The following is a 23,502-nucleotide window of genomic DNA, read 5'->3' on the forward strand; positions in this document are numbered from 1 at the left end:
ACTATGGTTTCCCAAAGCTTCCAAATATGGCAAAAGAGACAATGTGCAAAAATTAGACATAGTGAGTAAACATTGGGGAGGGGGGCAAGGGTCCGCACAGTATAAATGTAAATCTCTGTAACTGGTGAAAACACTTTGGTAAACTTTCATACCAACAGTGACCTAGGTTTGCAATGGGTGTAAGTGAGTATCACTCTGCTGCAGTTAATGGAGTTTTCACTGCTTACCACAGTGGTGAATTTAGCTCCCTACTTTCTAGTGGTTTTGAATTTTTCAAATGCAGTAAACCACTCTTAATGCAGTGCTTTGTGGAGTCTGCTGTGCCTAGGTTTGGAGTCTTTTTTGGAGTCCTGGCTGGTCCATTCTGGATGGGGGGGGTGGGTAATTATTTTGCTCTGAACTTTATTTGATGAGTTCTTTCAATCATTTAACACCACTTCTATAAGCTTCACAGTTTCTTCTTATTATAATTATTTATCTATTATTCAAGAGCAACACAAATGTACACAGCACTTTACAAAGATATAAAAGGGCAAGGTACATGACCTGATGAATTTTCAAACTTGAGTGGCTAAAGAAAGACACCAAAATCTTGATTGGAGCAGTGTCTGGGAGAGCTAGAGGCCGCTGGGGCTGGAGCACAGGACATAGTTTGTGGGATAACAATTCAGCTGCAAGAAATGATGTAGATATTGTCAATTGGAGATAAATGCAGGGAGGCTCCACAAAAGAAGTGGGTTTTCAGAAAGGATTTAAAATAATAGGACTATGTTTGCCACATGGACAGTGGGAAACTGTTGCAAGAATAAGGAGTGGAAGGAGGAGATGAGGAAAAGTTGGAACAAAGGATCAATAAAAGCATAAGTATTAACGAAGAAAGATGAGAACTTATGGTCTATTATAACAGTTTGAAAAAGGATGTGGGAAAGGTCAAGTAATACTTCAGAATCATGTGATCCTCCAAAGCAACATTCATAAACACACTTGTTCTGAACATGCACCGTTTCAATTGTCCTGAAAAATCAAGGTAACTGCATGCACGCACACGATAGGTGAGATTCACAGTACATGCTGGGCTACTTTGTGCTGTCCTTGCCATGCAAAGCAACCGTAAACTCGTTTTAACTGGCTGGTTAAGCCAGAAGTATGACTACTTTGCCTCACTGGAGCAGCATGAAGAAACCAGATTGCACTAGTGACTCTAGGCCATTAGGCATTCTATTGCATGCACATTCAGGGGACACCGTTGCACATACCTAATTTTGTAACTCAGGCCATTTTATGGCCATAGAGCATGAAATGGTCTAATCTCTCATTCACAGACAATCTAGATCATATGGTGATTCGTGCACTGTAAGCAATGGAGGTGGGTAGACAAAAGGTTTATACTTCAAAATGCCAAATATTAACACGTATTCCACCAGAGTCAGATTGACAGGAAATCTGGCTCACTGATGGCACCTCCGATGTGTAAATATCATAGCAAGACCCATTGCAGTTTGTTAGAATAACTCTACTTTGCACGTTCATGCTGCTGTTGAAATGGGTCCTGTTCTGAGACATCTCACAAGCTGCAGCAACTGCTGTGAGATTATAAAAGCTGTAAATCAAACTGAGGCTATTGAGAAAATGAGTAATAGAAAGCTTGTTCCCTGACTATGTGTTGCTGCTGCAGAATGGCTGGAATTTATACTAATGTATGTTGTAAAATAAGGTTTAGAAACTGTGGAAGGCACCGGGACACAGAAGACTGACCCAGCTGTGTGACACCCAAAGCCCAAAGATGGCTTAATAAGGAAAGATGAGAAGAAGATGAGAACATCTTTGCCCTATTCTGCATTGACCAAGGGATCACACAGCTGTAACCTTGACATTAAAGCAGTGGTGGGCAACCTGTGGCCTGCGGGCCACACGCAGCCCATCAGGGTAATCCGCTGGCAGGCTGCCAGACAGTTTGTTTACATTGACCGTCTGCCTGCATGGCCACCCGGAGCTACCAGTGGCCGCGGTTCGCCATTCCCAGTCAATGGGAACTGCAGGAAGTGGCGCGGGCCGCAGAGATGTGTATGCAGATGGTCTCGTGGCCTGCCAGCAGATTACCCTGACAGGCCGCAGGTTGCCCATCACTGCATTCAAGTACTGCAGTACAAGACTGGTGCTCTTTAAAACCTGTGATAATGATATCTGTGTGCATTATTTCCCATCAAAATGTGATAGATTTAATGAATAACGTGTGTGTGTGTGCAAAAGCAGGCAGTAACCATTTGTGTGATCATTAACCCTCTGTGTGGAGCCCAGCAAGAGCAGTAGGTAAAGGATGTAATGGTGTTATGTGAAACTCCCAGTAGACATGTCCTGCTGACTTTTATGTGGAATAGTCAAAGAAGAGCCAAGGTTAATTTGATCTATTGGCAATGGTGATTGGCTTTATGCCACGCAAAGGGTTAGGATTGGAGAGTGAGGCTTAGCTTAGTATGTTTGTATCCCTTATATCTAATGGGATTACAAAGGATGGGGAGGAGATGTCGTGTCTGAGCAATGGAGCCTAGGGGCATTAGACCTCTAGAGACACTAACTGAGTATAGAGAGGACTCATGCTACATCTGTACACCGGGGTAGATGGCACTGGACCACACGAACACCAGGGGGAAGGGTAGGCCATGACCTGACTCCACCCAGAAAGGCACCTTTTGGGGACACTAATCTTGTATGGCAACCCTGGGTCCCAGACTATGCCTGGCCTCTCTGCAGGTTGGGTTAAGGTGATTTGCACCCCCCTCCCACTGTAGCCAATCTATGCAAGCCGATGCATTATGTAGCCCCAAATGTGTAATGAATGTGTAGCTTGGTGTTATGTACAAACCACTCTCCCATCCACACAGATTTCACACCTCCTCGGACTCCTGGTTGGGTACAATTTAAATGACAAAGGGCCTTTTGTTTACATTGTCTACATAAACACAAATCTATAAAGAGCACACAATTTAAATGCAATTTGCTTGATCTCTGTACGATCAGTCTGAATTTTAGGTTCTGCTACTGGCTGACAAGACAATTGTTAAGTAATTACACTGCCTTCATTTCAAGTGCAATGGGATGTAGCAATAATAGAATCATAGAATCATAGAATATCAGGGTTGGAAGGGACCTCAGGAGGTCATCTAGTCCAACCCCCTGCTCAAAGCAGGACCAATTCCCAACTAAATCATCCCAGCCAGGGCTTTATATAAGTATTATAAGAATTAGATGTTTGTCTGCTTTTCAAAAATTATTCAGCCGGTCTGTATATTACAAAATAAATACCCAACTAAAAGTCAAAGATGGCTAGAAAATGCTTCACATCTTTGTTGGCTCTTCTTATTTATGTCATTAATACCGGGCGTTGGAATAACTGAGTATAACGGGATAATTGTGGCTGGCACGGGAGAAAAAAGGCTCAGTCCTGGGGCTCCAGAGGTTGAAGCAGTGCAAAGCAGTTGGAAAGCTGTGCTAGAGGGACAGCCAAGGTTCTCCCATCACAGGGCAGTGCTTGGGTGGCACAAAGCTGCTGTAGCCAGCTGTACACATCTACCTCCACCATTGTCATAAGGGGTATGTCGGAGGCATGCCAGGTGCAAAAGGGGGCATAGCAGATTGCATGATGTTCCACCAGATCCTTGTTCATCATATCCTCTGACTGAAGTTGCCCTGAAGCTACTCTAAGTTACCACCAGAGGGCATTTTGGCCCCCAGCCACCCCAGAATCAGTGGAGCAGACAGGTGACATAGACACACCTTCTCCATCATTACCACCACTGCCACCTAGCTGCTCTCAGTGGGTAGCAGGGCATCTAATGCACCCTTACTCCCCTGACAAGATGCACTGGGGAAGTGAGAATCTAGTCCAGAATAAATGAGACACTGTATTCTCAGTATTTCTATGCCCTGCTGGCAATAAGGCTCTGCTTTCCTGACTTTGCAATTCACTATGGTCCACGGTTATGTGACTCTCATGATGCACTGTGGCAGCTTAAGCAAAGTGCATCATTGGAGATGTAGTCCAGCCTGGGGAAGACTGAGGGCATGGAACAACAACTCCCATGAGGCACTGCAGCAGCTCAGGCAGACTCAGATCAGTGTCAAACTGACCTGAAACAAAACATTTCAGTTTGGTTCAGTAAACCCAAATGTTTCAATTCAGCTCAACTTGACCCGATAGGAAATACTTCATTTTGATTTTCCCAATGGAAATTTGAAAAACGTTGCTGAAACTGCATTTTCCCTCAAAAAAACATTTTGACAGATAATTCCCAACCAGCTCTGTTGCTTGGTCTTTTCTGTTGATTTGCTTTCTGTTTTTATGATTGTTTTATGGATAATCAGCCTCTATGGAAAAGGTGTAGAACAGACTGAAACTTGAAGACCTATTTCTATTTCCTGGCTGCTCAAACTCCCCACTAGCTTATGATAATAAATAGTATTTTGCTTATTTTATATTTTAATTGGTGTGCATTTTATTTTGTTTATTTGGTCATGAATGTTTAGTATAAAGTTGCACTGTGCTTGATGCATGGGACGGTAAGTTTTTCCCTGCTCATACCTGATTTGTTTTATTAAGAACTAAACACTGCTACAGTTATATGTCTTTACGTTTGATTTTAGGGTCACCACTGAAGCTACTGGGAGCTGATGGTTCTCAGCACCTTTCAGTATTGGATCCTTTGTTAATTGAGACATTCAACAAAAACACTCCAGTGCAACAACATGACCAGAGTTTTTCTATGGGTTGTACCTGTATATTGCTGTTACACAATATATAAATACTAGTCTTTCAACTACAGCTTTTAACAGATGCTATACCCATAATCTAGCCTTTTGGCTAACAACTGTTGGAGAATATATTCAGATAAAACTTAATGTAATAATGGGAGGGTTTTTTTGTAACCATGATTACTTGATACAGAGGGGTCCATTTTTGGCTCAGTGTATACGGAACTATGAGAATCACTCCCCTTATTACTCATGCATCCTGCCTTAAGCCATAGGGGGCCAATTTTACAAACGTAGCTGCTCACTTGTGCCACTCTCAGTAGAGGAACTCGCACGTGTCAAGTGGATCCCACAGCAAGCAGACGGCCTGTCTGAGCACAAGGCGGGTGTCCTCAGACTATTTGACTCCTGGGAAAGGATGGGAGAAGCCTGCCAAAATGAAAGGTTCACCTCTTCACATGGGGGGAGCGGGGTAAATACAGCTCAGGCATCAACAAATTACTGGGGACAATGAATGAAAAAACAGGGATGGGGTGAAGGCCATGGGTAAAAAAGAAAGGAACTAGAAGGAGACATTCAGCAGGGAACCCCAGACTATGCCACTGCACCCTGAAGGAGTCCAAATAATCAGTGGATGCCACTCAGAGCATCTCACCTCTAAATGGACTAAGGAAAGGAAAGAGGCTGCACAGTAACAGAAAACTCCCCTATCAAGCTTCTTTGCTCCTGAACTGATAGATGGCTCTCTTGGCCACTGCCAGGAGGAGGCTGATGAGGAGATCTAGTCCGACAAACCATAGAAGGCTAAAGAGGATATAGTTGTGGATATAGACAGCTCCACTCCCTGACCAGTCTGCAAGGGACAGACACGAGCACAGAACACGTGGAAATTAACAACAGATGGATATCACATCTCCATAGAAGTGGACATCATGTCACTGGATCTGATTTATACATTTAGTTCCTGTCTTTAGTTTATCCTTGCACCTGAGAGTCTGGGCCATGTGTTTTTAGCTATATTATAATTCTGGGCTTCCACTGTTTCATCTTCTCTTAAGAACCAACACACCAGTTGGGAATGCACACTATCAGGAAAAGCATGCCATTCTATGCCACTCATTCAGAATATATTAGTTATGCAATATGCATTTGCAATATGCAATATGTTTGTGTGTTGTTAATATAATAATTTCAACTTGTTTCATTAGCTTCTGCACTATAGTGGATTTTTTTGAGATACATACTTTTGAGATGTACAGAACAGCTCAGTGGTTCTCAACCTGCGGCTCATGGGCCGCTTACGGCCCAATCAACACAGAGCTGGGGCCCATGTGACATCCTCAGGGCCCTACAGGTAGTATTGGATGCGGCCCACATAACACATTATGGTAACACAATGGTAAATAGGTTGAGAACCATTGGCAACAGATACAAAACTATAAAACACAAGAGTGTTAATTTTTCCAAGCAACATATTAATTTTTCTGACATCATCTTATAAACTACTATAGTTGCTGCTAAAGCAACTTCTTGGGCCAGATCCTCAGCTAGTGTAAACTGTCTTCAATGGAACTATGCTGATTTACACCAGCTGAAGATTTGGCCCTATAGCCGATTTTCACATACTGCAGCCGGCATATAACATTGGTATTCTCCTTCTTAGGTCTGTCTGTGCAATTCTGTAAATGTACAAACTATGTCACGAGGCAGAAGGAAGTAGAGTTGGTGCTGTCCATCAAGCCAGTTCTATAAAAGAAAGAGAAAAGAGGCAAAGAAGTCGTGGAACGCTGGAGAAACTGGCTCAAATATTCAAGTTACCTCTATTCTCTTCTCCCACATTCTAGAAAAATCAGGGCTGTGAATTAAAGCACCTTCATCCCTCAAAGAACCTTTACACTGTGCCACCCACATCATTGCCTCTGTATGTACTGTCGGGATAATTTTTTCCCCAACGTTGTACTGTTCTTGAACACTTTCTCCACTGTATTAGCTATGTAGGGCATGATGGTGCATTCTTTGCACAGCCTGAATTCCCAATATTACGGTTATTTTTACCCTGTTTTTTTTTCCCCTTCTGCTCTCCTATAAGTCAAATAATAAAGTTGTCCTATCAGTTGAGGAGCCTCTCCAGGTTTCAGATTTTGTGTTAATGGATAGTTCTTACAATTTCTAATTCGGATTTTCATATAGCTCTTTGATTACAGGACTCCTAGTCATTTTGTGTAGCTTTTTTCAAAATTCAGCAGCTAAATTACTTCAGTCTGTTAGTTCCAACATATCCCTTCATTGGAATATAGCAACAGACTGACTTTAAGCCTGTACAAATATAGACAGCTTTGACCAGGAACACACATCTGACATCATGTACCATTTGTCAGAACATAGTATTGGTTCTGCTTCTTCACAGCTCTAAAAATATTACATTTCATATATCTTTGCTGCACTGACTTTCAAAACTAATTGTTAACCAAATTTTGGAGCTGTATTTAACTTTTTTTTCAAAAATCAGTTGAGAACAGGAAAATAAACACGTAAAGAATAAAAAGATAAAGGAATGGAAGGGGAGGGGAAGAAAAGGAAGGAAGGAGGAGAGAAGCGTGACATCTCAGTTTCCATCCACTAGGAATTAATCAAAGGTTTCTAAAAAGTTCTATTTAAAATTTCTCACTGGGGCACAGGTGTTATTTTGAGATATAAATATTACAAAGATATTGAAAACCCAAAAAGGGTTCAGAAAAGAGCTACAAGAAAGTCCTGAGGGCTGGAAAACCTGCCTTAGTGACACACTAAAATGAGCTCATTCTGTTGGTTTATCCCACAGAAGGTTAAGAGATGACTTGATCACAGTCTAATGATTTCTGATAGTAGAGGTGTGGTGTACGGAGGACTGTGTTGGAATTGCAAATTTTCACTTTACGCGTGGAGGCTTGGGGGGCACAGTTCCTGGTTTTGCTTGCAGGCTGGGGGCTCTGTAGGGAAGCATGCACAATCATAATCAGTCTGGAGAAAGCCAGCCTAGAGTAAGGTACATTGAGCTATGTCTCTCTGTTTTCGGGAGCAGGCTGCGGTTCTGTCTCTGTGGTTTGGGGTTCTTGAGTGTTACCATTCCGAATTCCAAGAAATAAAGTAGTGTTACATTGCAACCTTCCAGTAAAAGTACTTTATATTTTTATCTAATTTCTCTGAATGTATGCCATGAACATAACAAGAAGGCTCTTTAGCCTTAGCAAACAAAACCGCAACAAGATCTGGTGTTTGGAATCAGAAGATAGACAAAAATCAGACAGAAAAAAGGCACACATTTTTAATAGAAAGGGTAATTAACCATTGAACAACTTACCTGGGGAGATGGTGGATTCTCCATCATTTGAAGTCTTCAGATCAAGATTTCTTGAAGATACACTTTAACTCAATCAGAAGCTATGGGCTTGATGCAGGCATCACCTGGTGAAATTCTGTAACCTGCGTTCTGCAGGACGTCAGAGTAGATAACCATCATAGTCCCTTTTGACTTTAAAATCTACTATCTTTAAGGATCCCCAGATAGGTGAGAGCTGCTGAAGATACATAGATAATAACACTGATGTATGCATTCGTGGCAGCAAATAGTTAGCATGCCCTGCTAGTAAACCCAGTCATCAAAATAAAGTGTTTCTTGGAGAAGTTGAACAGTACAAACCTATTCACAAATCAGCTTCATGTAGCTATTCAAAGTACATATTAACTATTTAATACAGTATTGCAGTAGTTCTCAACTGGTGATCAGTGTCTATAAAGCACTTCCAGGTAGTCTTCAAGGTTGCTTCTGTCACAATGGCTAATCATTGGTCAGTCACTTCTGATACTTCCTGCCAGCTGTAACACATTCGTTAGTTTCCTTAGGATGTCCACAGGCCTTTTATGCCTCTCTGTAATAAAAAGTCAAGCACCTCTCTGCATCCTGAATGAGAGCTATGTGGGTGTTTCTTTCATGTAAATTCTGCCATGATCAAATTTGTGGCTATTACCAAAATCGAAGGGGCACAAATTGCACAGAAACAAGCTGCAAAGTCAATGAGGAGTCCAGTGGCACCTTAAAGACTGACATTTATTTGGGCATAAGCTTTCTTGGGTAAAAAACCCACTTCTTCAGATGCATGGAGTGAAAATTACAGATACAGGCATAAATATATATTGGCACATGAAGAGAAGGGAGTTACCTTACAAGTGGAGAACCAGTGTTGAAGGCTAATTTAGTCAGGGTGGATGTAGTCCACTCCCAATAGTTGATGAGGAGGTGTCAATACCAAGAGAGGGAAAATTGCTTTTGTAGTGAGCCAGTCACTCCCAGTCCCTATTCAAGCCCAAATTGATGGTGTTAAGTTTGCAAATGAATTGTAGCTCAGCAGTTTCTCTTTGAAGTCTGTTTTTGAAGTTTTTTTGTTGAAGGATGGCTACTTTTAAATCTGTTATTGAATAGCCAGGGAGATTGAAGTGTTCTCTTACTGGCTTTTGTACGTTACTATTCCTGATGTCTGATTTGTGTCCATTTATTCTTTTACGTAGAGACTGTTCAGTTTGGCCAATGTACAGGGCAGAGGGGTAACTCCCTTCTCTTCATGTGCCAATATATATTTATTCCTGTATCTGTAATTTTCACTCCATGCATCTGAAGAAGTGGGTTTTTACCCATGAAAGCGTATGCCCAAATAAACCTGTTAGTCTTTAAGGTGCCACCAGACTCCTCGTTGTTTTTGTGGATACAGACGAACACAGCCAGGGCCGGCTCCAGGGTTTTGGCCGCCCCAAGCAGCCAAACCAAAAAAAAAAAAAAAAAGCCGCGATCTGCGGCGGCAATTCAGCGGGAGGTCCTTCGCTCTGAGCAGGAGTGAGGGACCATCTGCCGAATTGCCACCGAACAGCTGGACGTGCCGCCCCTCTCCGAAGTGGCCGCCCCAAGCACCTGCTTGGTAAGCTGGTGCCTGGAGCCGGCTCTGAACACAGCTACCCCTCTGATACTTGGTAAGCTGCAAAGTGACCAGGAGAAGCAAGGGCAGTATGACCTGCCGGCAATGGGGAAAGTTTCAGTATTAATAAATATTAAGAATTTCACCCAGGGAGAAGAAACAATCAGCATGGACACATATTGTGGGGATACAGCCAAACATCAGCACCCATTGCATTCAGATGAATTTATTTTCTCCCTCTTGATTATTACTGTCTTAATATTACTTCCCCATGCAGTCAAGCACTTTAGTTACCCTTCACAGATTGGAACGACTGGTGTCAGATCAGGATTGGATCCCCTTGAGGGGATTTCCAGTTAAAGAAGTGGTCTGCAATAAGAAAACATTTGAGAACCATTGCAAGATTATATCATTTCCAACACAGCAACAGAATTTCTACATAACACAATGTTTAGGGCTAAATATTCAAAGCACTGCATTCCATCTTCACACCTACACTGTGGTTTCACTTGCCTTTACATTAACAAGAGAGGGAATTCAGTGCACAAAATGTCATCTGGGCAAGTTACATCATGCTACTACAGTAGCTCAGCACCCTGCAGATCTGGGTGGACAGAGGGAAGGGCTCTGAGCGTAGGGTGTGCTAACAAAAGCCTTTTGGAAATGGTGTGATTTCCATTCTGGTTAGGCCACTTTAGGGGACAGAAACTCACAACTAAGAAAATTAAATTCCTTATCGTTGTTTTAACAACTGCAGGAATGCCTGTAATCCCTTTTATTAGCTGCTACAATGCCACAACAGTTCAGATACTTTGCAAGGTTTAGAACGCAAGATCCTGCAGGGGACTATTGACACACAGGAAAATAGTTTTGAACCTGGGAAAAGTACACGTTTTGATAAAATATGGCCTGCTTGTCATATATTTATTTCTAGAGGTAGACTTGACACGTCAGACACTGAGACCAAAACCTCATTATTTCCAGTCTTTTTAAGAACAGGATCACTGAAAACAATCTTCTAGATGCAGCGCTGGAACTGGTTTTCTTCTTTTGATCTGAGATGGCACCCATTGCCACGGTATATGAGCACATCACAATCTTGAATGTATTGATCCTCAAAACACCTCTCTTCTATTCTAAAATGAGGCACAAAGAGATTATGTGACTTGCCTCCTGTCACATGGGAAGTCTGGGGTGGCATAAGGAATGAAATCTGGCTCTCCTGAGACTGTAGCTAGCACACCAACCACTGGACCATCCTTCCTCTTGTAAATGCCACCTTGTAACATTTGATCAACTCTAGGACCTACAGATTGTTGTCCCAGCCTTAAAATAAGAATTCAGGCCATAAATCTCCCTATGTCTCAGCTTCCCCTTCTGTAAAATGGGGACAATCCCGCCATTGTCACAGGACTGTTTGTAAATTCTTAGGAATCCTGGGATGCAAAGTACTAAGTGAACCCAATCCTGCTCCCACTGAACTCAGTGGTGCACAACTGGACTGAATATACGTCAAATGCTATTACTCGTCAGATTTGGGTATAAAGTGATATTTCCACAGGGCCAAATCCTAAACTCCTTACTTAGGGCCAGACTGTGAAGGCTTTAGTCACACTGATGAGTAGGAGCCCCATTAAAGTGAATGGGATACTCACATGAGTAGCTTAGTGCTCTTCAGAGTGAATAGGGGGTTCACAGTGCTCACTAAGGCAGAACTACCATTGAACACAATTGGCTGCCCATTCATTTCTGAATCTGCTTCAAGGTTCTGGTCCTAATCTGTAAAGACGTTAATGAAAGCAAATTCCAGCCATCTTAGAAGACTGGCTCTCTCCCCATGCTTCACCTGTGACAGGTACAATCCACAAAGACATCATGGCTAATAGTCCCCAGAAGGCAACTATTTAGCACTGAGGTCAGAGTGTTCTCAGTGGATGGCACCCAGCAGTGGAATTCCCTACTACCAGAGATTGTAGGGACCTTGGTGTTTTTAAGGCACAACACGCGACAGCAGATTTTCACCCCCAGACTTCTCGATATGCCTCCTAATTGTATGAGATCACCCATCACTGATCATATCCCTCAAGAACAGAAGCACAAAATACCAACAGTCGGGTATAAAGAGCTGCCTTGCATACACAATGGTAATATTCAGACACACTGGGCAGTTTCTCCAATCTGGCTGAGCTTTGCAGGCCCTGCTTTGCACTGCACTGAGATAAAAGAGCTGCTGGGTGCTGACTTAGTGGCTCCCTAGCATAAAATAGAGCCGTCTTTAAACGGCTCTATTTTGTGCCAGCCCCACAGCTCCTTGGGGCTATTCCAGTTGCTGGAAATCAGATTGATGCAGCAGCATCCCAGTCATCTACCTCTTTCCCCAGCACACCCCTTATGTTAGGTGCTATAAATAAAAGTACCATGGCTCTACACCACCAGAAGTTCCCCTAGGCTAAAAAAAAGTGCAAAGGGGCCATACAGCTTCCTGGGCCAGTGTCTTTTTCTTGCAGTTGGAGATACATCATGTAAACACAAGTGCGCCTTTTATTCAACCTTGCTAAGAACAAAGATACAGAGCACACTTGGATCCCAACTGCAGAACAGTAGAAACTGGGGTGAAATCCTGGTCCCAATGACAGCAATGGGAATTCACCCTAGGTTCATAGACTCATAGACTTTAAGGTCAGAAGGGACCAATATGGTCATCTAGTCTGACCTCCCGCATGATGCAGGCCACAAAAGCTGACCCACCCACAACAGGTTCTGTCAAAGTCTTTCTGTGCACAACTGTAATGAATAGGACCACATCTTTTGCAGTTAACACCAGTAAACTCAGGTTCTTGGAGGAATTAGACCAAAGCGTTTGTGATGCGTTTTATTTTGGCAGTTCAAGGATTTTAGTTTGGCAGGGTTGAGAAATAAGTGGCCCCTTACCAGCAAAGGAAGCAAGAGCCTTAACGTTCTTACGAACTCAGTTCTGGAAAGCATATCATATGCTACCATGTACCCAATTTAACCCAGCTGAGGAGCTGGCCCTAATTTTTTATGGCTCATGGGTTTGAGTAAAATTGCCCAAGAAACTGTTTTGGGGTTGCCTTTCTGAAGAATTCAGACATTCATTATGACAAGGAGTTCAAACACTGCAATCCCCGAAAAATCAGCATGCCAGGATGCCTGTAATTCTTAATTAACACTTTGAGTTTCTGCTTCCCACCCCCCTCCCACCATTTTTGGAAAACAACTACCCTGGAAGCCATATTCCCTGCTGGTATAGATTTGTGTAGTTCCATTGAAGTCAATGGAATTGTGCTAATTTACAAGAGCTCAGATTTTGACTCTGGGTCTGTTTCTGTTTTTTACTTGCACCACTTTTACACTGGATTGTAGTTATGCCAGACAAATACTGGTATGCAAGCAGATTTAGAAATTATATAAAATCTAGGTCTTCTATAGCACTTTTTATCCATAGATCTCAAAGCACTTTACAAAACAGGGCAGTATCATTATCCCTGTTTTATAGATGGGGAAACTGAGGCAGATAAATGCCTTGTCTCATGTCACTCAGCACACCAGTGACAGAGCCAGGAATTGAACATAGCTCTCCAGAGCCCTAGTCAAGTGCTGGCTCCATCATGAAACCTTTTTATATTCCCTTTTCACAGGGGGACATGATCACTACATGACTGAGAAATTAATTAACTTTAAAAGCACTACTTCAACCTTACCAATTTCACTACATGTGTATAAGCAATAACTTTACTGAGTGTTTTTTATTTCTCTGTAGTTTAATACCTACTATGTCTAGAGAGTAATACTTTTGTTTTAATCCACACTGAACACTAGAATGTTGGACAAGTGAAGCATTTGATGGTGATGATAATGAGTAGCCCATTAAACGTAATTTTTAAAAAGTTAATAAGCTCTCACTAAGGGCCAGACACGTACTGTAACGAAAAATGTTTGCAGAAAGAATATAACTTTGGAGCTTTTTATTTTACTACATAGGGATGCAATAAAACTTTTTAATATGCTTTCAATTAATCTAACAATGTAGGCAAGGCTTGGGTTTTATTTTTGTACTTGCTTTGCTACAGTAAAAAACAGAGGTCTAGTTTCCTAAGGAATGTAACTGATATATGAATTAATCAGCCGTCTTTACCACCCTGTTCTCTATTGAATGTCCAGGGATTCAATTTTTTTAGTTTGTTCTTAATTAAAGAAACTCGGCAACCAAGTGATTTATTGATAATGAATCTTGCCATTCCTTTAGTTGTGCGGTCACTTTTGGCCACTATCTGAATTTACCAACATAAATAAAGCCTCTCGGTGACTAAAACAAAGTTAAAGAAGCAATAAATTAAGCCCACCAAGTACACTTGGTTAAACCCTTAGCCAACATAAATACAAGAATGCCTTTTCCTGTGATATGCTTGGTACAATGACATCATCCGTTTCCAAACAGAACATCACGACCACAGCCAGAAACATAACACAATTCCTTTAAATGAATCAAATTGCAACAGTCTAGACTTTGTTGCAATGATTGTTCAACTTCTGGCATCCCTGCCCTCTGCTCTCAAGTGAGCACTTTATAGAATAATAATATGTTGATCTCAATTTTGCATTTGCTGTATGATTACATTTTGGCAGGAGCACATCACTCTTATTCTCACTCCACAAGAATGTTTTGAAAGTCACTGAAAATTCAGCACTTGTTAGCTGAGGGCCAAATATTGCCCTCCCTGTTGGAACTAACTGCTCTGTGGGAAGCAATGAGTGGAACAGGGCCATGTCCAGAAACATCCTCAATGCCCAGAGCAGGATGGCTCAAAGGGACCAGAAGGGGAATATACTTCCTGCTCCTTTACAGCCTGTCTACACTGGGGAAATGTTCTCCATGGTGTTAATACTGGTTACAGCGGTGGTGTAGGCCCAGTTGAAAGTAGTGAGGCTTGTTTGCAATTAGCTGGTTTCGAAACTATTAGATGACACCAGTTCAGTGAAAAACTGGTCAGGCTACCTTAACCATCTAAAACTGGATCTACACAACACCTCTAATTGCTTTGAAATTGGCTGCAAAATTTCCCTTAAAGCAAAATTGGCCCTGAGTTGCACTAGTGCATTAGGTATAGCACAGGGAGCTGCTCCCATTCCCCCTACAAGAGCACCACATGACAATCCATCCAGGCTCCTTTAGGAGCCAGAAGCCAGACCCACCTAGCACACCCAACAGCTCGCCATAGCCCCGGGGAGTGTGCTTAGCTTGCTTGGAGGAGACTATGCTTATGATGCGGTTTGCAGCAGATGCTTGGGATGGGAGATACTGTTTTCTTGGGCACTAGCGAGAAGCATTTCAGACAGCATTGGTTCTAGAACACTTAGCCACACTGTCTCACACAGACAGGAAGGGTCTGGGATACCATGGTACACCTGCTTATGACTCATTGTTCCCCACTTGTATAGCTTAAAAGAGCAAGGGTAGTGGTGTGTGCTGCCCCCTAGTGCCTGCCTCCAAGTCAGCAAACCACATTTCCTCAGGCACTATGCACTGGCAGACATATGAGCTGGTTCTATTATGTTGTGCTGGAAAGGGGTAGACTGGAATCCTGCCCAGCTTCTAGGAGAGGGGTAAAAGATGCACTCTCTTCTCCTTCCCATCAATGCACCCACTCAGCACAGGCCAGGACTTTACCCAGAGCCTGGGTTTGCTCGTAACAAATAGGAATCTTGGGTCCATTTTCTCTTTGTTCTCCCATAACACTTACTTTACAAAATCAAGTGAAAAAATTAAATCCCTTAATGTAACAAGGATCCAAACGTAGAATTGCGCCATGGACATCATATTGATCCAGGGACGAACACAGGATGAAAGAGAGAGTAGAGACCTTTCTGATCCTGTGTGCATGACACAGAATTAAAAAAAAGGAGAAAACTTAATCACTAATTGGTGAAGCCATAAAAGTGGCAGTAAGAGACTTTTGCCTCAAATGGCTTTACACTGGGCTGTATAATTTTATGACACCTTTTATTTATGTTGCCATAATTAAAATTGTCCTGAAAGATGAGCAGCGTCGGAAGAGAACAGCATAAAGACGATCCCCTGGAGGACTTCAAAACAGATTTTTATTTAAAATGTATTTTAAAAACAAAGAAATAAAAATAAAATAAATAAATAAATAAGAGTTACTCATAATGCAGCTCTCTCTCCTCATTCTCTTAGACCTATGAAGACTTGCTATCCAAAACATGTCAATATTAAGGATGAAAAGGACATCAAATTCTTTTTTTCTTTCTTTTTATAATTCTTTTTGAAAGATCAGCAGAGGATTGGAACAACAACCCTATAAGGCCAATCAGCACAATGTGCATAACACAAAGGACAGGTTCTATTTTAATTAAGTCATCTTCCAACAATGCAATGCAAAGAACATGGCTTTTGAATTTTGAAGCAATCAGACTATGACTGTGAGAGAATTACAAATAAACAGAAGAAAGAATTCCGAATACAAGGAGGGAACCTAAAAAAGGGCTCAAAAGAAATTGCACACACAAAAAAGTGTTTTTTTAATTATCTGAATGCATTTCATCCTTTATTTTGACTTGCTTCTCAAAGCCACATCAGGTTGTTCGTAGAAACAATTTGTTACCAAATATGCAATTCCACTCTGCTTAGAATGTTAGAAACTGCAACATATATACAACACTTACTTATGTTTAAGTAACAATCAGATTGTGTATTATTTGAGCAGGCTAAGCATTCAAGTCCACTTTACACCGGTATGGAGCAGACTAAACAAACCCGACCTCCAGGATGACCCCCAAAGGATCCCAAAAGATTGAAAACGTATAGTAGGCAGCTACCATGAGACTTTTATGGCCTGGTAATGGCATGCAAATGACACTGTGTCTCTGTAATGCAGCCAAACTCTGGCATTGTATATGAGAGCAATTTCCTCAAGAATTTGGGGAAAATGTGATACTTTTCCTTTTATGTATGAAATTCACAACATCTCGTACATATACCAGCTGACTACATTTAAAAGCATTGACAAATGTATTACCGAACCAGACGATCACATTTAGCAGTATTCCTTGAACTCTCTTGCTCATTACATGGAATAGGCGGGTATCTTCATAGTGCGCGAGAAGAGGTTGCTGTCTAATTTCCAAGGTTTGTGTTGCCTTAGCCACAAATCCCTTTAGGAGAAGAAGTAACTGGAAAATACAGATTCTATGAAAACATGAGACCAAATCATGAAGGCATTTTTGTTAAAATATTAAGTGCCAGATCCTGAGCTAGTGGAAATCAGTGTAACGCCACTGATTTTAATAGAACTACGCAGATTTACACCAGCTGAGGACCTGGCCCTCTGTGAGCTCTTATTATCTTGTTAACAGCAAAATACTTGGCTGCAATGATGTAGGCTACATGTAAAATTGCTCTGTAATTTGATCTCATTATTGTTAGCATCCAAGGAGGAATGCAGGTCATCTCAAACCCCCAATCTGGACTGAATTAAGACGGCTTGTTCTACACACCAGTTTCACTGGTTTAACTTTTAATTAGATACAAGTTCAAACCTTAGCTTGGCCAGTGCAATGTCTGCATATGGATAAGCGCTAAATCAGATTATCTGAGCCTCCTGAGCATTGTTTGGTGGAGGAAGGGAGAGGGGTGAAAGTGACATTATGTCTCCCTGCATTCTCAAGCTGGCTGGGCACCTAGGCGTAAACCAGAGCCCGAGCATGAAATCAGAGTAGCCTCAACATGGCTGTAACCTGTGCTCATATGCACCAGCCTTCTGCTGGCCATCCCACAGCAGAGAAAAGCCAAAATACAGGATGTCTTGACTTTGCTCCCTCCCTCATTTCCAATTGGAGATCACAATCGTGAGGAGGATTGTTAAATCCACAGCTGTTTTTAGACAATCAGAGAGCAGCATGACAGGGAAGGATTTTTTCCCCTCCATCTGGATAGGAGATTGTTACTGTTTATTTTGGACCTTCCTAACATCATCCATGCCTTTATCGCCTCCCTGCATAGAAAGACACCTTAGATCAAACCAGAAACTGAAACTGGTGCAGAATATGACAAGCCTTTTATCACGCACTTTTCTTGGCAGGTGCACATAACACCAATGTTCCATGATCTACACGAGAAGGTCCTTCCATGTTATGAGGCACCAGACATTTGTGGATGAAGGCATTTGAAACCTGACATCTTACACTGAGGGCTTGTCTTCATGAACACTTAGTTTGCAGCAAGCTGGAGTGTAAACCTACACTGAAGTAAGTGTCCATGTGGACCCTGCTGCCACGCCTAGACCAGGGGTAGGCAACCTATGGCACGCGTGCCAAAGGCGGCACGCGAGCTGATTTTCAGTGGCACTCACACTTCCTGGGTCATGGCCACCGGTCTGGGGGGCTCTGCATTTTAATTTAATTTTAAATGAAGCTTCTTAAACATTTTAAAAACCTTATTTACTTTACATACAACAATAGTTTAGTTATATATTATAGACTTATAGAAAGAGACCTTCTAAAAACGTTTAAATGTATTACTGGCACGCGAAACCTTAAATCAGAGTGAATAAATGAAGACTCGGCACACCACTTCTGAAAGGTTGCCGACCCCTGCACTAGAAGTTCCACAGTGCACTTTAGTCTATGCCACTTTGAAACAGGAGTAGATTGAAGGAAACTTTTAGTGCATGACAGCAGGGTCCACATGGACAGCTAGTGCACAGCAGGCTACTGCGTGGTAGATTCACACACCAGCTTGCCATGTACTAAGTGCTGTGTAGACAAGCCCTTAGATAGCTAGAAATTGGAGGCCAAATTCTCAACCAATATCAATCAGGAAAGCTCCACTGGATTTACATCAGTGAAGAATCTGGCCCAATGATTTATGAATCTTTCTATTACATTAATGTGTTTAAAGGATGACATTTTAAAAATGCTGACACCTGTAACTGAGCAGAGTTCATTTAAAACATCTTTGTAACACATTTAGGTAAGGTGGGGGATTTAATAAAGTACATCTATTGACAGTGACATTCAATGTTAATCAGTTATACATGAGTACTGAGGGGAGAACAAATTGTTAGTCCCTTATTTTATTTTACAGATATGTGATATTTCAGTCATTTTCAAGACCCTATAGAACCAACATATCAGTCCCCACCCAAAAAGAAAATCATACCATCAATAAACTGCTCTTTTTCTTCCAATATATATAATTACAAATCTAAGGCTATTTTTCTTTCCTTTGCAATTTCATCCCCTTCTGAGGAATTAAGTCATGCATATTGCATGAAAATAGGACCACAGGCTGGGCCTCTACAAGCTGCTAATTGAAAACCTTGTCAGAAGTAAGAGGAAGTGGCAAGAAACTTGGCAGGACCTCACTCTTTTCATGCAGTATTTGGTTCTCGGTACTTATGAATGGCAGTACTACAGCACTGTGCAGAGGTTTACAAGTCATGCCAGTACTGTCTCTGCAATAACAGAACAACATGTTCTTCCCTGCAAATGTAATAAAGGGTGAATATTTATATATTAAAGCCCATATCCAGCACTCCTCACCCCAGTAAAACTCCCTTTGGTGTTCAAGTGGAGAGGATTAGGCCCTAAATACATAACTACGTGTGAGCTGCCTACCTTAAAATATATATTTATATTTAAGACTATTAACTACAGACTGATATTACGGTGACAGCTTTATTCTTTAAAACCCCATGTACTAGTCTAAGATTTCCAATTAGAGCAAAGGATGTTCCCGAGTGTATTAAACCAAGTTAAGAAAATGAAAATATGTTAAGTGAAACAACTATGGGCCTGATCTGACTGTTTTTACTCATATGAATAGTCCCACTGGCTTCAAAGCCCTGCTCACATAGGAGCTGGAGGATCAAACCCTATGGTTAGACTAGGTCCCATTAAGAATTACTACAATTTGCCTGATATGAAACGCTTACATTATGAAAATCCTGATGATTTTGCATCTGTTAATTAGGATAATGACTAATATATTCAGGCAGTAGACGTGACAGCTGTCTGTATGTTTTTAGGGGCATATATTTTTAGATGCCATTTACTCTACATCCAAACACATTAACTACTAAATTCTGTTGAAGTGATACAACAACACAGAGGCTTAGGGACGCAGGTTAAATTCCTTTCTATTTCTGACTGCTTCACCTGGTTACATCACGTTTGTCTCATTCGTCCAAAGCTTCCATAAATCTGCCTCTCAGATCCTCAGTTAAGTGATATGGTAAAGGGAAATTGCTAATGTCAGTGTGAAACAAAATAAAACTGAACTCAGAGTCCAGAGCGGCAATATTTAAATAGAGAACACATTGCCTACTGCTCCATTTTAACTAGTTTAATCACTTACTGACCAAGCAAGGCTAATAATGGTTAAGGAATACGTAGTTGTACTTTTCTCCCATGTTTCAACATTGAAGATTTGCAAGACGAACTCCAATTTTAAGACAAAAGTCGCCCCATTAAATCTTAACAGATGTTTCTCCAGTTTAGAAGATTAAGAAAGATTTCAGCATCAAAAATCAAAGAAAATATTCTATGACCTTAAAAAAGGATAAAACACAAAGCTCTAAACAAACCAAAAGTCCACTTTGACAGCTGCATCTGACTGAATTGATGAGGTGCTATTGATGTTTGGATTAAACTATGCTTCTGTGATCAAGTACTCAAACATGGGATAAAAGAGGAATATGTTCTTTAATCCTACCAACTAATTTTGTGTAGGCAGTGGTTGCAGAAAGCCGTGGTTACAGAACAATGTTGGAAGTGGCTTCGCTTTTGCTTATTGACAAAGCTATTTTTATTTCATTAATTCACCAAGTATACTATCAGCGTTTAAACTAACATGGAGAAATCTATACAAGGCACAGTATTCTCCACAAATAAATCACTGAAAATTTCAAAGTCATTAAAGGCAGGATCAATAGGATATGATCCTGAAGGGCTAGGACGATGTTACACTAAAATGTAATAGAAAAATTAGATATCGATTTTTTTAATATAATCTTGATAAAGTAAACAACATTGGGGATTCCAGTTCTGTTTTTAGAACATGTCTATTTTCCAGAATAGGAAGGGGTTAAGAGACAGTTAAGTCACTGGTTAATTACTGTCTTCATCTATCACTGTATAACCCTAAAAACCTGTTTGCCTGATGCGTCTCTCTTCGAAGGCAATGGGAACTGTACTTTTCAACACAGGGAACACTTAATAAACAAACATGTGTTTCAAATCCTATTTTACAAGAAATCAAGATGGGGGAAACTCTTTAAAATAATATTAGTCAGGCATAGGCCTGGACTCTCATTTACACTAAGGACAAAGCAACATGGAAGAGCCAGGGAGTAAACGAGAATCAGGCCTGTGGTGTTTTGGCATTAGTGCTGTGCCCACGGGCCCAGAATATCCACATGGGAATAGTAGAGTTCTGGTACATCATGAAGATGACATTCCAAGTAGCAGTGGATGGAGGCTGACTGCTTGCAGCAAGCTAATCCAGCAGGGAGCATTGGCTTTGACCCCAGACCGACCACTTATCATCCTACCCAGTCTAAACAAAAACGCAGCAAATCACTAGCCACATCTGTCTCCCAGGAGGAAAATTCGGTGTTGAGAAGTATTGGCTTCCAGAATGAAGGATTGAAGGTTCCCTGGTACCCGAATCCACAATCAGATACTTTGCTAGTCTTACAACACACTCACAAATACATAAGAACGATAGAACATTTTGTGTTAGTAGAATTCAAGTATATGTTTCTAGAGTGATTTACTAGACAAAGATGTAATTTCAGCTAAACAGTTCCCAGTAGGAAATATTTATTATCAACTTGCTCATATGTTATGCTTTAAACTGTAGGGAATATGTGCTGCAGATACTGGGGGGCACTGCAGTATTCAGTAAAGACCAGCAGCCACTTGGAGTACACACTCCTAGGGGGGAAATCCTGGCTCCACTGAAATCAATGGCAAAACTCCCATTGACTTCAATACGGCCTGAACTTCACCCCAATGAGTTAGAATGGCCCTTTCTGCCGCCTCTATTTTTTTTAACCAATGCAGTCTCTCTATCGGTGAGGAGCATCCATTCCTAGATCAAGGTCTGCACATTTTAATTGCATCATGGGTGTCTGAGAAGAAGAAAGCTTTAAACCTATGAGAACCATTCATCCAAAATATGGAGCACCCTCAATTTGCACTAATTTCTGTGAGACTTGGAGCTCATTTAGCCCTTTGCAGGATTAGGCCCAGGTTAACTGAAACCAGCTAGTTCTGCATTCAGGAGAGGCAACAGAAGTGATATGTGATATTATGAACGTAAAAGAAATGGACATAAGGGAATGTTCATTACCCTCACCTAACTCAGCAACACAAGAGGAGGTATGTTCCCAGATCTGGGATGGATAGACTATTATACCTACTCAAGCAGCCATCCGTGCACAAGGTTTGGTATATTTAGGAATGGAATGAATATAATATGTATCTTAAATGTTTATTCTTTTTGTGTTCATTTGTATTTTTACCATATACATACATATACTACTGTGATTGGCAAGTATTAGATCAGAGAATTTATGATGTAAAGATACATATACATACAAATAGATCTTTATATAAAACTATTTTTCACTCTTCTTTCTGCATTGTAGAAATAATACAAAGAATATTAACAAAAGAATTAGTGCTTTGATTTCATTGCTGGATTTTTATTTTCAGGCTGGGTGACAGTTCCCTGCTCTTTCTTTTAAATTCACAAATATGCCTGTTTACACTTTAAGAACCTTAAATATGAGCCTAAGCAATGCTAGTGATTTTGATTTATATATTTGGACTACAGATACTCTGCAAACAAAGACAGATTTTACCATTACACTTGTACTTATGTAATTCCGACAGTTTTATTTTTGTGTTGCTAGGGAATTCTGTAAACAAACCAAAGAAAACCATGGATCAGTATTTCAGTAACTGTGACAAAATTTCTTAGCCACAATACTGAGAATATGGTCTAATTATTGTATAAACACACTTTGATTTGTTTACTTCAGTGTCAAATTAACTTCAAATATGTAACAACAGTTCCAGATTTGATATGGTATACAATACTGCCAGTGGCTGCTTTCTTGTAGTGTGTGTAAATCTCTCTCTTTTTAAAATGAGTTCATTTCTGAAAGTGTCTCCACAGTACACTGTGAATACCAAACAGAGAACCACATATGCAACTTATTTAAAAGAGAATTATTTCCAATGAATTTCGCTATACCCAACATACTTTGGCTCCATTTTATTTTTCCTTTTGCACAGTAGAAACAGGAATGACTTTTAGGGAGATTAATAACTCATGACAGAGAAACAAATTATAGTGCAGTTGGAGAAAATGAGCCAAACCGTCCTCATTTACATCTATGCCACCCCACTGAAGTCAATGGATTATGGAGATATAAAAGAAGGCAGAATGTGGCCCATAAATACCAATATAAAAAAACTGGAAAATAATCAAATATTTGCCCAACTGTTAAGAAAACAGATTTCAGCTGGTATACTGAAAAAGCAAATAACAGTCTTCAATATTTTCCAGTGCTTACTACAAATTCCTTATTGCATGTGATTACACTACCTGCAACCCACATAAAATATATAGCACCTTGCAGCTAGAAGGAGCCCTACATGCTTTACAACTTGTATATACTGTACAGGAATCACTACCCCACCACTGAAATGTGGCCAATTCCTGGAAGAATATGGCAGCCAAACTGTGCCAGTAAAA

The sequence above is a fragment of the Emys orbicularis genome, chromosome 3 (assembly GCF_028017835.1).
Source record: "Emys orbicularis isolate rEmyOrb1 chromosome 3, rEmyOrb1.hap1, whole genome shotgun sequence".
NCBI lineage: Eukaryota > Metazoa > Chordata > Testudines > Emydidae > Emys > Emys orbicularis.